Source organism: Actinia tenebrosa, unplaced genomic scaffold (assembly GCF_029948245.1).
Source record: "Actinia tenebrosa isolate PJP-AT-01 unplaced genomic scaffold, QUT_ActTen_1.0 PGA_scaffold3__52_contigs__length_22856419, whole genome shotgun sequence".
NCBI lineage: Eukaryota > Metazoa > Cnidaria > Anthozoa > Actiniaria > Actiniidae > Actinia > Actinia tenebrosa.
This window is the reverse complement of record NW_028292580.1, coordinates 15,482,251-15,498,861: the sequence shown is the minus strand read 5'-3', so window position 1 is coordinate 15,498,861 and position 16,611 is coordinate 15,482,251. Positions and strand designations below refer to the sequence as shown.

General features: G+C 38.9%; 2 long non-coding RNA genes across 2 annotated transcripts; one reads left to right on the top strand and one right to left on the bottom strand.

Moving 5' to 3' along the window:
* Positions 1 to 308: 308 nt before the first annotated feature.
* On the top strand, positions 309 to 5,798 carry LOC116294481 (uncharacterized). Its single transcript, XR_004196927.2, has 4 exons — positions 309 to 541; positions 750 to 884; positions 1,090 to 1,230; positions 3,577 to 5,798. It is a non-coding gene; the product is annotated as an uncharacterized LOC116294481 (long non-coding RNA).
* A 1,864-nt stretch (positions 5,799 to 7,662) lies between these two features.
* LOC116294490 (uncharacterized) lies at positions 7,663 to 15,601 on the bottom strand. The gene is made up of 3 exons (XR_004196928.2): positions 15,512 to 15,601; positions 9,529 to 9,615; positions 7,663 to 7,736 (listed from the first exon to the last, which is right to left on the bottom strand). It is a non-coding gene; the product is annotated as an uncharacterized LOC116294490 (long non-coding RNA).
* Positions 15,602 to 16,611: the final 1,010 nt, after the last annotated feature.

Here is a 16,611-nt window from a genome sequence, read left to right as displayed (position 1 = left end):
CACGAACTCAGAGTCCGGGACGCCTGTGGCCTTGCAATTGCCAAAACTGCCATTTTGTTTTTGTACTTAAAAAAATAAAAACAAAATGGTGAAAGTCAGAAATTGATAAACTTGTATCTTTCTTAATTTATCAATTTTTTTTGTTTTCTCTTCAGTTTTGTAAACTGCTGGCTGGCAACAACGCAGGTCAGGCTATATGGGAAGGAGAGTGGAACGAATGAACGAAATTAGTTCGTAATGGGATCCCTGTCTCTTGTATGTAAACTAGGTTCCAGACCCCATGATGCTCCATAACCAAACGACAAGAGGAACGATAGGAGGAGCACATGTGCTACTTCGTGCATTGACGATACTCTTGTTGGATCTTTCGCCTAGAAATAGTCTTTCATTTTTTTGATAGTCTTAAAACGACATTATACGAAACCATGCAAATAATGGCCGCAAACTTAAATGAGAAGATACTGTTGCTTTGAGTCGTAGAGGAAAATAATTTCCTCAGAGAAGATGGCGGACGTCACGCCAAACCAAATTTCAACTGAAGGTGAGTGAGTTGAACTCGTAGTCTGTTTTTATATCAAAACTTCCACTCTTGGTTCCGTTCAAAATCAAACTTGAGAACACGAGTTCCAGATCCCATGATTTTTCCATGACTATAAAACGACCACATGTGCAAATTCGTGATAAAGTTAAGCTTACTGTAGTTTGTTCAACTAGAAATAAGCTTATGTTTTTTAATTTTTGCTTCATAGTTTCATAACGACATTCTATAAAAGAAACTTGCAAATAATGGACGTGAAGATGAGAAGATACTGTTGCTGTGAGTGAGTTGTGGTTTCTCAAAAAGATGGCGGACGTGTGCCACACCCAACCTAAGTTCATTGCAGGTGAGTGAGTATTTAAACTTGTAGTCTGTTATCCAAGGCAGTTATTTCAAAAGTTCCACTCTTGGTTCCTTTTCAAATTTAATCTTGAGAACACGAGTTCCAGATCCCATGATTCTCCATGACTAAACGACCACATGTGCAAATTCTAAATAAACTTAAGGTTTAACTGAAGTTTGTTCACAAAGAAATGCTTTCTTTTCCATAGTCTCATAACAACATTGCCCAAAAACATGCAATTAATGGACGTGAAGACAAGAAGATGCTGTTGCTGTGAGTTGAAAATCATTTTCTCAAAGAAGATGGCAGACCTAGTGCTCGCACCCAACCAAAGATCATCTGCAGGCGAGTGAGTAAAACTTGTAATTAGCAAATTAAGGTCTCTTTTCTATGGTCTGTGCTCTTGCTACCATTTCCAAGCAAGTGTGGAATGGGAATTTGTCCACTTAGATGTGGTTTTGGTCGGGTATTCCAGAGCTTGAATGTCAAACATACAAGCGATGATAAATTGCTCATATACGCAAGATCATACAAGAACAAGCTGACAGACTTGCATCTGAATGTGTTTTCTATTATAACCTAGAACTATTTGAAAGAACTAGTTTACACTTTGGAGCTTATGGTTTGTAATACCAAGACCTTTGACACTCAAAGTCTAGACTGCATGCCCAAAACCACATCTAAGTGTCAAGACAACCAATCGTTTCAAAACATAAATAAACAGTAAAAATTTTCACATTCCATGCTTGCAAAATGGTAGTACACGGAATAGCATCAGCACATGATCATTCACCATATAGCTTAGTTCACCCTTCATTTGGGTCCATTACTGTAGCTTACATTTGTCTTCACTTGGGTTTAATAACATTTTGGTCACCTTCATCCGGGTTCATTCACCTTCATCTGGGTTCATTAGCCTTTATTCATCTTCATTTCATTTCATTTACCTTCATTTTTCTTGTTAGGTTTTTTAACCTTTGTCTGGGTTCATACACCTTCATCTGGGCTCATTTGTCTTCATTCATTTTAATTTTGGTTCATTCCCTTTCATGTGGGTTCATTTGCTTTTATGTGGGTTTATTCACTTTCATCTAGGTTCTTTCAATTTCATCTGGGTTAATCATTCACTTTCATTTGGGTTCATTAGCATTTTTTTGATTTCATTCCCTTTCATGTGGATTCATTTACTTTCATGTGGGTTCATTCGCTTTCATCTAGGCTCATTCACTTTCATCTGGGTTCATTCATCTTCATCTGGGTTCATTCACTTTCATCTAGACTCCTTCAACCAAGTTTATTCACCTTGATTTGGGTTTATTAGTCTTCATTCCTGTATATTTAAGGTGACAGCCTACTTTTGAACGTTCTTTTTGATCCAAAGATGTGAGCGTTGTCAAAAACCCCTGAATAGTCTTTATGATTTCATTGAAAAAACCATACACATTTCAAGAGGGCAAAACCCATGAATTTTGCAAATTTCTTTCAGATTTTTGTAAAAAATTTTGTTCAACTTTGAGATTTTTGCGGGCACTGAAAGAAAGAAATATGACAAATCAATGTATTTCACTGTCTTTTTGTCAAGAATATCCATGTTGTACATGTTTTATAGAATAATTCACTAGCAGCCATTTGTGCAACTTTATGGTCTGCAAAGAACTATTTTCTTGCAAGTTTTTCCTGATTACTTCCAGTGGCACAATTTTTGCTTCAAAAACTCACATGTACATGTAGGCATGCATTAAATGCTGATTATCTCTGGACAACCCATTTTTATTTTCATATTTTGAATAAGCATTACAGTGCGACTACTCCAACCAAAGCCACCTTGACAAATTTTCCACAAATTAGCCAATCAAAAGTAGGAATCTGAACAATAGAATTGCTACAAATCGGACAAATAACCATGGGTTTACATGGCTTCAAGACTGCCGGCACCTTTGTTGTCGAATATAAACGTGCAACATGGTGATAAGATCTAACAGTTTCAGCCTGCTAATATCTTTGTCTGGAAGAAACAAACTGTAATCATAAAGACTGTGTTTTATACGGTCTCTAATTTGCTTTCCTGTCGTATTTGAAGTCGTACATTACTATTTTTCTATATCTTTGATGACACAAATCAATAATTTGCGAAGAAAACATATTACAAGCTCCTCTTCATCATTTAGTTTTACCAACCGGAACAATGGAAGAATATTTAAATTCAAAATTTGCTGCTAATCTATTGTCTAAATACTCAAACACTATTGGATAATTTGTGGAAAATTTGTTGAGGTGGATTTGGTTGGAGTAGTCACACTGTAAATTTCACTTTGAAAAATCAAATTTTTTTAAAAGTTTAATTTAATTCCAAACATAGCCAGTCACCTTAAGTTCATTCATCTGGGTTCATTCAACTTACTTTATTTTATTCACCTTCATCTTGGTTCATTCACCCTTATGTATGTTCATTCACCTTCATTTTGGCTTATTCAATGTTAGTTTCAATCCATGATAATATGAATTAATAATATTCCAATTGTGAATATGATATACTGTACAGTGTAGTATGCTGGGACTTCAGAGGGTCATCCTTACAAATTAAACTTTTGTGTAGGGTCGGACCTTTTTATTTTCATTGACTAAAGCTTCTTTGTCACATAGATTTTTATGGTTCTATATAGTTCAATAACTATTCATTTTCTTATTTTTCTAGCAAAGCAAGTCATATTCTGATGTTAGCAAGACATATACATTCTCCTACCAGGCCAGTGTTATGCCTCAAGAGGAAAGCAACAATGATTACAGCAGTTATGCCTACTATGGATCTATTTCACTATCAAAGGACTCAGGTGTCAACATTTTAGAATTTTATAATTTACACCATTTTAGTCTAAACCTACTATTATTGGTCATTAACAAATTCTGTATTCTGATTGGCTAAGCTACTAGTGGTCTTTAAGGTTACATGGGACACAATTAGGTCATTTTCTGAAAGCGTAGTAACTGAAATTTTTAAGTTTATCTCTGCAATTTTTCGTTTATTTCGTAGGTATCTCAGAAAATTGAGTTTCAAAGTGCAACTTATTCTCCCACTGCTTTGCGTAAACGGATTAAGGTGTTGATCTAAAAAAGCTTGTCTCTAATTTTCTTTTTGGCACTTTTGTTATTTTGAAAAATTATTTTTACTTGGGTTCTCACGGAAAAGAATGATTTTGTTGTGAACAAAGACCTTAAGGCTGCATTCATAATGTATGGCAGAGGGGGGATCGGGAAAATTTTGGTAGGAAAAAGGGGGGATGAGCAAATTTTTATCAGAAAAACAGGGGGAATCACAATTTTTGGAAAAAGCTACAAGCCTTGCTTAGGGGGGATTGTATTTTTTTGCATGACTTTAAGGGGGGGTGTTAAGAATTATTCTGGACATTTCAAATTTTCACCTGCCCCCCCCTCCTCTGCCATACGTTATGAATGCAGCCTAAATGAATAATTGAGACGCTTTTTTAGTTCAATAGCGTGAACCGACTGACCACATTTTCCTGAAATGAGTTGAATACCTTGGGAGAATAAGTGTGCAAAAGTTTGTGGTTTTCTGAAAAACACAAAGTATAGTTAAAAGTTGATAAATCAATATTTCTTTTTTGGACTATCAGCGACACACAGCAAGCTATTTGATCATGAAGTTTGCGGCAAGCAATGAATCGAATGCATCTCAGTTTGTATATACATATCATGTATTCAGAGCATGTTGTGATTACAGTTCCCATCATCTCAGCAACACCTTTGTTCATTTAAAAATAATTTTGTGCTTTTTTGTCTGAAACTAAAAAAAGTCTTAAAATAATTTTTTTTGAAAAGGGAAAGATCTTCCTTTTGGCAATAGTGTTTTCTAGATATTTTTCAAAAAATTGAACATCTGGAGTAATCATGTGTCCCATGTATCGTTATGTAATAGTCCACTAGTAGTGAAAAGAACTGGTTTTGAAAACCAAAAACAGTGACGACTAATTCACTTTTTTCAACCTAATTTCAAATTTGTTTTTTAACATATAACTGGGTATTTGACCAAAAAAGGTTTAGGCTAAAACAGTAGCGTTTTTTCCACGGTTGCAACACGTTTGTAGTCTTGTTGTTTTGAATTCTTGAAACAACTGTGGTCTTACCACTTATAATAATCTTTATCTCAAGATTTTGTTTACATATTTTTCCAAAAATTGATCCTACCTGCTTTGCGATATTTATCTTAAGTAACCGTGGAAAACGTTATCAATCATTCTTAGGTTGAGGAGAAAAGAGTGGACTTGGCATTGCAGTGCATTTTAGGGCTGTTGCAATGTTAACTCAATCCTGTTTTCTCCTTAACTTAAGAATGGCCAATAGGACACTTGCATAATGGCGTCATTTACTACCACTACCAGAATCCCTTGCATACTTTATCTTGTCAGTTAATTAGCAGCAATTGTCTTACTGTTCTCACGAGGAAATGCATTTTTGATAGTGGTAGTAAAATGACGCCATCATGGAAGTGTCCTATTGGACCCTTTGAACATCATGGTGTACAGGGGAATGTTCTGTTCCCTTTGTCCTGTTAGGTGTCCTGTGGGGTACCTTGTAAGTGTCCCACAGGGCAACTAACAGGACGTAGAATAGGGGGAACAGACCATTTACTTGTACACCATGATGGTGAAGGGGTCTAATTGATCATTTTTTAGAATGATCAATTAGACCCCTTTGCCATCATGGTGTACAGGTAAATGTTCTGCTCCCCCCTATTCTGTGTCCTGTGGGGTGTTAACATCTCACCCCACAGGACACAGAATAGGGGGGAACAGAACATTTACCTGTACACCATGATGGCAGACGGGTCTAGGGGTCTCAGTGATAATTCTTGAATGCAACAACAGTAAGAACAAAAAGAATAAAGTCTGTTTATTTGAACCGTCTGTAGCTATATTAATAATTGATAGTATAAAGTATAGTCCCTAATAGTATGAATAATAGTACTTAATAGTATGAAATAAAGTACCTAATAGTATGAAGTGTTTAATCCTATTCTTCTACCTATCCCATAATCCCTGTCTGACTATTCTCCTATTGCTTGTCTGCCTAACATCCCCACTGCCTGTCTGCCTCTTGTTAGGCAGACAGGAAGTGGGGGGCGTCATGTTTAAGGTAGTGGGGGGTGTCAGCCATAAGACACCCCCCATTAACTTAAACCTGTCTGCCTGACGCCCCCCACTGCCTTTCTGCCTGTTGTTAGGCAGACAGGAAGTGGGGGGCCTCAGGTTTAAGTTAGTGGGGGGTGTCAAGCATAAGACACCCCCCACTAACTTAAACCTGTCTGCCTGACGCCCCCCACTGCCTATCTGCCTGTTGTTAGGCAGACAGGAAGTGGGGGGACTCAGGTTTAAGGTAATGGGGGGTGTCAGGCATAAGACACCCCCCACTAACTTAAACCTGTCTGTCTGACATCCCCCGCTACCTGCCTGCCTGATGTCAGGCAGACAGACAGGCAGACATCTACCTGATGCCCCCAACTACCTTAAACACTAATAACTACCTGCCAGCCCCTACTACTTGACTCAGATGGTGTGGTAATTCTTTGTTTGTCATCGCTGATGTTGGCTTCACATGCACTTCAACTGCCAATTAAAGATCAATCTTGCATTCAATGTCGTCCATACTAGCACCATTATCATCTATTGCATGAAGTGTCACCTCGAGTAAGAAAAGAAAAATATTTAATCATTATAACAAGTATTCAGAATAAAGGCTGTTGTTCCATTTCACCACTGTTTTCATTGCTATTAATCGCCAAGAGAGTTGAAATAAAAAATCATGGCGGCCATCTTTGTGTAGTTGATTGAGACAACAGTTGTGACAGGAAATTTGGGCAATAGACTGCCATCAATAAAATAAATCGTTAAGTTACCTTTATATACTCTGATTATTGCAACTGTTGTCTCGATCAGCACTTAGCAATGAAAACAGTGGTAAAGTGAAGTCATTAAACCCGTGCAATAGATACAGTATTAGACTAATACACATTAGTAGACCCTAATTCCATTGTTTTCTTTTGTGTCTATTTGACTAGAGTGAAGTCACTAAACCCGTGAAATAGATGTTAGACTAACACAAATTAGTAGATCTCATTTCCATTGTTTTTCTTTTGTCTATTTGACTACATGTATTACACATTGACTAATAATTTTTATTTCACGGGTTAAATGCCTTCACTCTAAGAAGTCACTCAAAAAATATGAATGTAAACGTTACTTACTTTTATTATCAAAAACTTCCTGCCCATAGTCAGCTGAATAGGATGACACTTGAAATCTGTAAAAAGAATAGAATGTACAGAATCTTATTAAAGTCCAACTCACTTGTGCTACATTCTACCAAGGTTCAAAGTTTCAGTAAGTTTATTATTGATGTTTGTTTTCCATCTTCCTTTGAGAATTGCATTAATGTTTGAGGTACATACTGCAAGCAGTTGAAGTTTACAATGTTTATTTTCATTGATCAATGTGAGCTTTAAAGGAAGATGGAAACCAAATGTTGAATAATAAACTGAATCTTTGAACACATAATTTTTGTAATTTTATGAAGCATACAATGGGAATATGGTGACCAATTTGAATAATTGTTGTGGACTGAGACTAGTCTCTCTTACATGTGAAAATGCTTTTGTGTTTCCCAGGAAATAGTAATTGAAATTGGTCACCAAACTGTATTTCGATTTGGAGTATAATTGGAATAGGAGAAAAAGATATATATAGTAAAACTACTATAGTACCTTAATTCCTAGTACATCCTGAGTGATATCCATCTATGTCACACTCACATCCATAGATATGATGGTACGGCCGTACAGTTCTACAATTAAAACAAAACAGACTGTCAAATATTATTCTTCACATGCCTCAGTTTCCATTGTTTTTCAGGGACTTATACCACATTTAGCCCTGGACCAATTGCCCTAATTCACTATGACGTCACATCAAAACAATCTTCAACTGCAATCTATTGGTTAAACGCAAAGGATCATGGTCATTGGACAGGGTCATATCAACGCAAATTCACCGAAAATTGTTCTAAAACCCGTATCAATCCACAAAGAGAAGTAGAATAGCCAGCAAACGCTCAGAATATTGTTTAGTACATATTAACACATATCTGAAAACCAGGCCAATTTAGATTAAACTGTTTCGCTAGGAGCAAATTTTGTTGAATTTTCTATTGGATTTGGTAATTCTATCCCCCACATAAACAAGCAGTGATGTCATAGTGAATTTAGGGCAATTCCCAAGTGTCTCAAAGCCAGGGGCAGCTTTGCAATCTTACAGGAAAGATTTGGGCTAAAGAGCTAATTTATAGAAATACAGGGGAAAATATATTAGAGTGCAAGGGGATTATAATATATTAAGTTAATGAAATAAAGGGTTGCAGGGGCAATTTGATACATATTATATTCTCCCTGCAAACCTTTATTTCATCAACTCAAGTTGTACATAAACTAGTTATGAGCATGTACTGTACAGCAAGAGTGAGTGGAATGATTATCAAATAAACAGCCACGTGAAATTCTAAATGGACCAAAATGAAACCCAATAAAGGCTAAGAAACCAAATGAAGACTAAATGAACCTAAATGAAGGCTAAATGAAGGTGAATGTACCCATGCCAGATGAAGGCTTATGAGCCCAGATGAAGGTGAATGAACCTAGATGAAGTTTAACATTAACAGGGACCGCAGAGCCAGGGGGGCTGCAGTCCCCCCTTCTCCCACTTTTTGCGCCAAAAATACGAATTTGAATAAGAAACGTTTTTTCCCGAAATTTGATTGAGCTACTATATATGCTTAATTTTCAAGTGCCAGTCCCCCCACTTTTCAATATGCTTTGCTGTCCCTGATTAATGAACCCAGATGCAGGTTAATGTACCCAGATGAATGTGAATCAAGTAATGATTGAGCTACTATATATGCTTAATTTTCAAGTGCCAGTCCCCCCACTTTTCAATATGCTTTGCTGTACCTGATTAATGAACCCAGATGCAGGTTAATGTACCCAGATGAATGTGAATTGGGTAATGAACCCATGATTAATGAACCCAGATGAAGGCCAATGTACCCAGATGAATGTGAATAAAGAAATGGAACCAGAAGAAGGTAAATGAAGTAATGAATCCAGATGAAGGAGAACGTAGGGTAATGAACCAAAATAAAGGTGAATGAAGGCTAATGAACCAAGATGAAGGCTGTAACGAGCCCAGATGAATGTAAATGTATTAGGCTAGATCTAATGAACCCAGATGAAGGCGAATGAACCCAGATGAAGGCAAATGTAGGCTTTGAACCCAGATGAAGGTGAATGTAGGCTAATGAACCTAAATGAAGAAAAACTTTGGCTAATGCGGTATCTCTGAAACTATGCTTCATGTTTACGCAATTAAGTGATTTTCAAACTGTACTTTGCAAACATGTACAGCTTCTTTGTTTATAACATTGATGAAAATTAATACTGATTATTGAATATAGAAACTATCAATGGGTAGGCTCAAGTAAATTATGGCAATGAGAATGGCAATCTCATGTTGGACTTTAAAAGGAGCACAGAATGGATGTTTATAACGTCTGCCTTGGATAACAAACTACAAGTTTTACTCACTCATTTGAGATGAACTTTGGTTTCATCTTTTCATCTTTTCATCTTCACGTCCATTATTTGCATGTTTCGTACAATGTTGTTATGAGACTATAATAATAACAGACAAAGGTGTTGTAAATGTAGGTGAATGAACATGGATTTAAAGGTGACGCGAATCAACATAAATAAAGGTGAATGAACCCAGATGAAGGTGAATGAACCCAGATGAAGGTGAATGAAGGCTAATGAACCCAGATGACAGCGAATGAAGGCTAATGAACCCAGATGAAGGTGTATGAAGGCTAATGAACCCAGGTGACAGTGAATGAAGGCTAATTAACCCTGATGAAAGTGAATGAAGGCTATTTGAATCCACATGAAGATGAATGAACCCACATGAAGGTGAACGAGCCCACATGAAGGTGAATGAACCCAGACGAAGGTGAATGAACCCAGATAAAGGTGAATGAACCCACATGAAGGTGAATGAACCCACATGAAGGTGAATGAGCCCACATGAAGATGAATGAACGTAGATGAAGGTGAATGAACCCACATGAAGATGAATGAACATGGATGAAGCTGAACGAGCCCACATGGAGATGAATGAACGTGGATGAAGGTGAACGAACCCACATGAAGGTGAATGAGCCCACATGAAGATGAATGGACGTTGATGAGAAGGTGAATGAACCCACATGAAGATGAATGAACATGAAGATAAATGAAACAAAATGAAGGGGAATGAACCCACTGAAGGTGAATGAGCCCACATGAAGATGAATGGAAGTGGATGAAGGTGAATCAACCCACATGAAGATGAATGAACCCAGATGAGGGTGGATGAACCCAGAGATGAAGGTGAATGAGCCCACATGTAGGTGAATGAACACATGGCCACATGAAGGTGAGTGAACCCAGATGAAGGTGAATGAGGGCTTATGAACCCAGATGAAGCTGAATGAAACAAAATGAAAGAAAATTAATGAACCCAGATGACGCTGAACGAGGGCTAATGAACCCAAATGAAGGTGAATGAGGGCCATGCATGAACCCAGATGAAGGTGAATGAAATAAAATGAAGGGGAATGAACCCAGAAAGGCTAATGGACCCAGAAAACGGTGGATGAAGGCTAATGAATGATTATCGTTATGTAGGGTCTGGATTTAAAATTATGGCAAAGATATACAAGAAATATTGACAATATTAGATTATAATAAACTGAAAACTATTAAATATAGTTCGATTTATATTCTCAAGTTCGATTTTCAAAGGAACCAAGAATGAAGTTTATGACTGCCTTGGATAACAGATTACAAGGAAAGTTTTACTCACTCAACGAGTGAACGAGCCCACATGAAGGCGAATGAACCCACATGAAGGCGAATGAACCCACATGAAGGTGAATGAACCCACATGAAGGTGAATGAGCCCACATGAAGGGGAATGAACCCACATGAAGGTGAATGAACCCACATGAAGGTGAATGAACCCACATGAAGGTGAATGAACCCAGATGAAGGTGAATGAACCCACATGAAGGTGAATGAGCCCACATGAAGGTGAATGAACCCACATGAAGGTGAATGAGCCCACATGAAGATGAATGAACCCACATGAAGGTGAATGAACCCACATGAAGGTGAATGAGCCCACATGAAGGTGAATGAGCCCACATGAAGGTGAATGAATCCACATGAAGGTGAATGAACCCACATGAAGGGGAATGAACCCACATGAAGGTGAATGAACCCACATGAAGGTGAATGAACCCACATGAAGGTGAATGAACCCACATGAAGGTGAATGAACCCACATGAAGGTGAATGAACCCACATGAAGGTGAATGAACCCACATGAAGGTGAATGAACCCACATGAAGGTGAATGAACCCACATGAAGGTGAATGAACCCACATGAAGGTGAATGAACCCAGATAAAGGTGAATGAACCCAGATGAAGGTGAATGAACCCACATGAAGGTGAATGAACCCACATGAAGGGGAATGAACCCACATGAAGGGGAATGAACCCACATGAAGGTGAATGAATCCAGATGAAGATGAATGAACCCAGATGAAGGTGAATGAACCCACATGAAGATGAATGAACCCACATGAAGGTGAATGAACCCAGATGAAGGTGAATGAACCCACATGAAGGTGAATGAACCCAGATGAAGATGAATGAACCCAGATGAAGGTGAATGAACCCACATGAAGGTGAATGAACCCACATGAAGGGGAATGAACCCACATGAAGGGGAATGAACCTACATGAAGATGAATGAACCCACATGAAGATGAATGAACCCACATGAAGGTGAATGAACCCACATGAAGGTGAATGAACCCACATGAAGGTGAACGAGCCCACATGAAGGTGAATGAACCCAGATGAAGGTGAATGAGCCCACATGAAGGTGAATGAACCCAGATGAAGGGTAATGAACCCACATGAAGATGAATGAACCCAGATAAAGGTGAATGAACCCACATGAAGGTGAATGAGCCCACATGAAGGTGAATGAACCCAGATGAAGGTGAATGAACCCACATGAAGATGAATGAACCCAGATAAAGGTGAATGAACCCACATGAAGGTGAATGAACCCACATGAAGGTGAATGAACCCACATGAAGGGGAATGAACCTACATGAAGATGAATGAACCCACATGAAGATGAATGAACCCAGATGAAGGTGAACGAACCCACATGAAGGTGAACGAGCCCACATGAAGGTGAATGAACCCAGACGAAGGTGAATGAACCCAGATGAAGGTGAATGAACCCACATGAAGGTGAATGAACCCACATGAAGGTGAATGAGCCCACATGAAGATGAATGAACGTAGATGAAGGTGAATGAACCCACATGAAGATGAATGAACATGGATGAAGCTGAACGAGCCCACATGGAGATGAATGAACGTGGATGAAGGTGAACGAACCCACATGAAGGTGAATGAGCCCACATGAAGATGAATGGACGTTGATGAGAAGGTGAATGAACCCACATGAAGATGAATGAACATGAAGATAAATGAAACAAAATGAAGGGGAATGAACCCACTGAAGGTGAATGAGCCCACATGAAGATGAATGGAAGTGGATGAAGGTGAATCAACCCACATGAAGATGAATGAACCCAGATGAGGGTGGATGAACCCAGAGATGAAGGTGAATGAGCCCACATGTAGGTGAATGAACACATGGCTACATGAAGGTGAGTGAACCCAGATGAAGGTGAATGAGGGCTTATGAACCCAGATGAAGCTGAATGAAACAAAATGAAAGAAAATTAATGAACCCAGATGACGCTGAACGAGGGCTAATGAACCCAAATGAAGGTGAATGAGGGCCATGCATGAACCCAGATGAAGGTGAATGAAATAAAATGAAGGGGAATGAACCCAGAAAGGCTAATGGACCCAGAAAACGGTGGATGAAGGCTAATGAATGATTATCGTTATGTAGGGTCTGGATTTAAAATTATGGCAAAGATATACAAGAAATATTGACAATATTAGATTATAATAAACTGAAAACTATTAAATATAGTTCGATTTATATTCTCAAGTTCGATTTTCAAAGGAACCAAGAATGAAGTTTATAACTGCCTTGGATAACAGATTACAAGGAAAGTTTTACTCACTCAACGAGTGAACGAGCCCACATGAAGGCGAATGAACCCACATGAAGGTGAATGAACCCACATGAAGGTGAATGAACCCACATGAAGGGGAATGAACCCACATGAAGGTGAATGAACCCACATGAAGGTGAATGAACCCACATGAAGGTGAATGAACCCACATGAAGGTGAATGAACCCAGATGAAGGTGAATGAACCCACATGAAGGTGAATGAGCCCACATGAAGGTGAATGAACCCACATGAAGGTGAATGAGCCCACATGAAGATGAATGAACCCACATGAAGGTGAATGAACCCACATGAAGGTGAATGAGCCCACATGAAGGTGAATGAGCCCACATGAAGGTGAATGAACCCACATGAAGGGGAATGAACCCACATGAAGGTGAATGAACCCACATGAAGGTGAATGAACCCACATGAAGGTGAATGAACCCACATGAAGGTGAATGAACCCACATGAAGGTGAATGAACCCACATGAAGGTGAATGAACCCACATGAAGGTGAATGAACCCACATGAAGGTGAATGAACCCACATGAAGGGGAATGAACCCACATGAAGGGGAATGAACCCAGATAAAGGTGAATGAACCCAGATGAAGGTGAATGAACCCACATGAAGGTGAATGAACCCACATGAAGGGGAATGAACCCACATGAAGGGGAATGAACCCACATGAAGGTGAATGAATCCAGATGAAGATGAATGAACCCAGATGAAGGTGAATGAACCCACATGAAGATGAATGAACCCAGATGAAGGTGAATGAACCCAGATGAAGGTGAATGAACCCAGATAAAGGTGAATGAACCCACATGAAGGTGAATGAACCCAGATAAAGGTGAATGAACCCAGATGAAGGGGAATGAACCCACATGAAGGTGAATGAACCCACATGAAGGGGAATGAACCCACATGAAGGGGAATGAACCCACATGAAGGTGAATGAATCCAGATGAAGATGAATGAACCCAGATGAAGGTGAATGAACCCACATGAAGATGAATGAGCCCACATGAAGGTGAATGAACCCACATGAAGGTGAATGAACCCAGATGAAGGTGAATGAACCCAGATGAAGATGAATGAACCCAGATGAAGGTGAATGAACCCACATGAAGGGGAATGAACCCACATGAAGGGGAATGAACCCACATGAAGGGGAATGAACCCAGATGAAGGTGAATGAACCCAGATAAAGGTGAATGAACCCACATGAAGGTGAATGAACCCACATGAAGGTGAACGAGCCCACATGAAGGTGAACGAGCCCACATGAAGGTGAATGAACCCAGATGAAGGTGAATGAGCCCACATGAAGGTGAATGAACCCAGATGAAGGGTAATGAACCCACATGAAGATGAATGAACCCAGATAAAGGTGAATGAACCCACATGAAGGTGAATGAGCCCACATGAAGGTGAATGAACCCAGATGAAGGTGAATGAACCCACATGAAGATGAATGAACCCAGATAAAGGTGAATGAACCCACATGAAGGTGAATGAACCCACATGAAGGGGAATGAACCCACATGAAGGGGAATGAACCTACATGAAGATGAATGAACCCACATGAAGATGAATGAACCCAGATGAAGGTGAAAGAACCCACATGAAGGTGAACGAGCCCACATGAAGGTGAATGAACCCACATGAAGGTGAATGAACCCAGATGAAGGTGAATGAACCCACATGAAGGTGAATGAACCCACATGAAGGTGAATGAGCCCACATGAAGATGAATGAACGTGGATGAAGGTGAATGAACCCACATGAAGATGAATGAACATGGATGAAGCTGAACGAGCCCACATGAAGATGAATGAACGTGGATGAAGGTGAACGAACCCACATAAAGGTGAATGAGCCCACATGAAGATGAATGGACGTTAATTTGATGAGAAGGTGAATGAACCCACATGAAGATGAATGAACATGGATGAAGATGAATGAAACAAAATGAAGGGGAATGAACCCACATGAACGAAGGTGAATGAGCCCACATGAAGATGAATGGAAGTGGATGAAGGTGAATCAACCCACATGAAGGTGAATGAGGGCCATGAACCCAGATGAAGGTGAATGAAACAAAATGAAGGGGAATGAACCCAGATAACGGTGGATGAAGGCTAATGAATGATTATCGTTATGCAGGGTCTGGATTTAAAATTATGGCAAAGATATACAAGAAATATTGACAATATTAGCTCATAATAAACTGAAATCTATTTCTTTAAAAATATAGTTCGATTTATATTCTCAAGTTCGATTTTCAAAGGAACCAAGAATGAAGTTTATAACTGCCTTGGATAACAGATTACAAGTTTTTCTCACTCACCTTCAGTTGAACTTCGGTTGGGTGTGAACACCGCGTCCGCCATCTTCTCTGAGAAAATGCGTTTCCTCTTCTAAACCATAGCAACAGCATCTTCTCATCTTCACGTCCATTATTAATTTGCATGGTTTTGTACAATGTCGTTTTATGTCTATGAGAAAAAAGCATACTTCTAGACGAAAGATTTGAACCACCAACATTGCAAGAAGTTGCACATGTGCTCGCTTAACGGAATCGTAAGAAATGTACGCAGACTCAGTAAAGTACTGTTCATTAACAGTGCTTGTCTTTTTTCACGCCTCGGTGATAAATGCCATCACTTTTAGCAGCGTGTGTTTCTAAGAACAAGGGTGGATCCAGGGAGGGACAAAAGGGTGCCGTAGCCTCCCTACCCGTAGCCATACATTGTTTTATTTGATCAAAGTAATGGATTTGATTAAAATGAGCCGTTACTTTAAGTCAAGCAAAATTCGTTTAACCCCTCCTAATGAAATGGGATCTAAAAGCTAGAAATAATGAGTTTACACACAAGAAACAGGGAACCCATCATTATACTATCGAAATAAAAACTAAAGATTTAGTTTAAGTGAGGAATGTATATTCACACTATCAATCCGTATCTTTTTTCGAAAAAGATTTGTAGTAATATAACACGTTTGAACAGTAGTACCATAATGGATAGGTGCCGGCCTAAGAAGTGCGCAACGATTCTAACCTACATACATATGGTTTAAAAAATCTTTTTCAGCGAATGTCCTCATGCTATATCGAATTAAATAAAAACTAAAGATTTAGTTTAAGTAAGGAACATTTTTCTCTCTAACAGTCCATATCTTTTTCCACCAAAGATTTTTAGTATTTCGACGCGTTTAAAACTATGTACTAGGATGGATATCTACTGGGCCTAAGAATAAGCGCAACGATATTTTAAACTATTGAAGAGCTGATTGAAGAGATAGAAAACGAGCGCGTGTGCTATGTTGAGGTGTACAAGCACTTGGGAAATTGCGTGAGTCCGAGAGAATTGCTAGGAGAAGCACGAGCCGTAGCCGTATCATATACTAATAATATACCCTGTGCATCTAACACATTTGGTGTGCGCA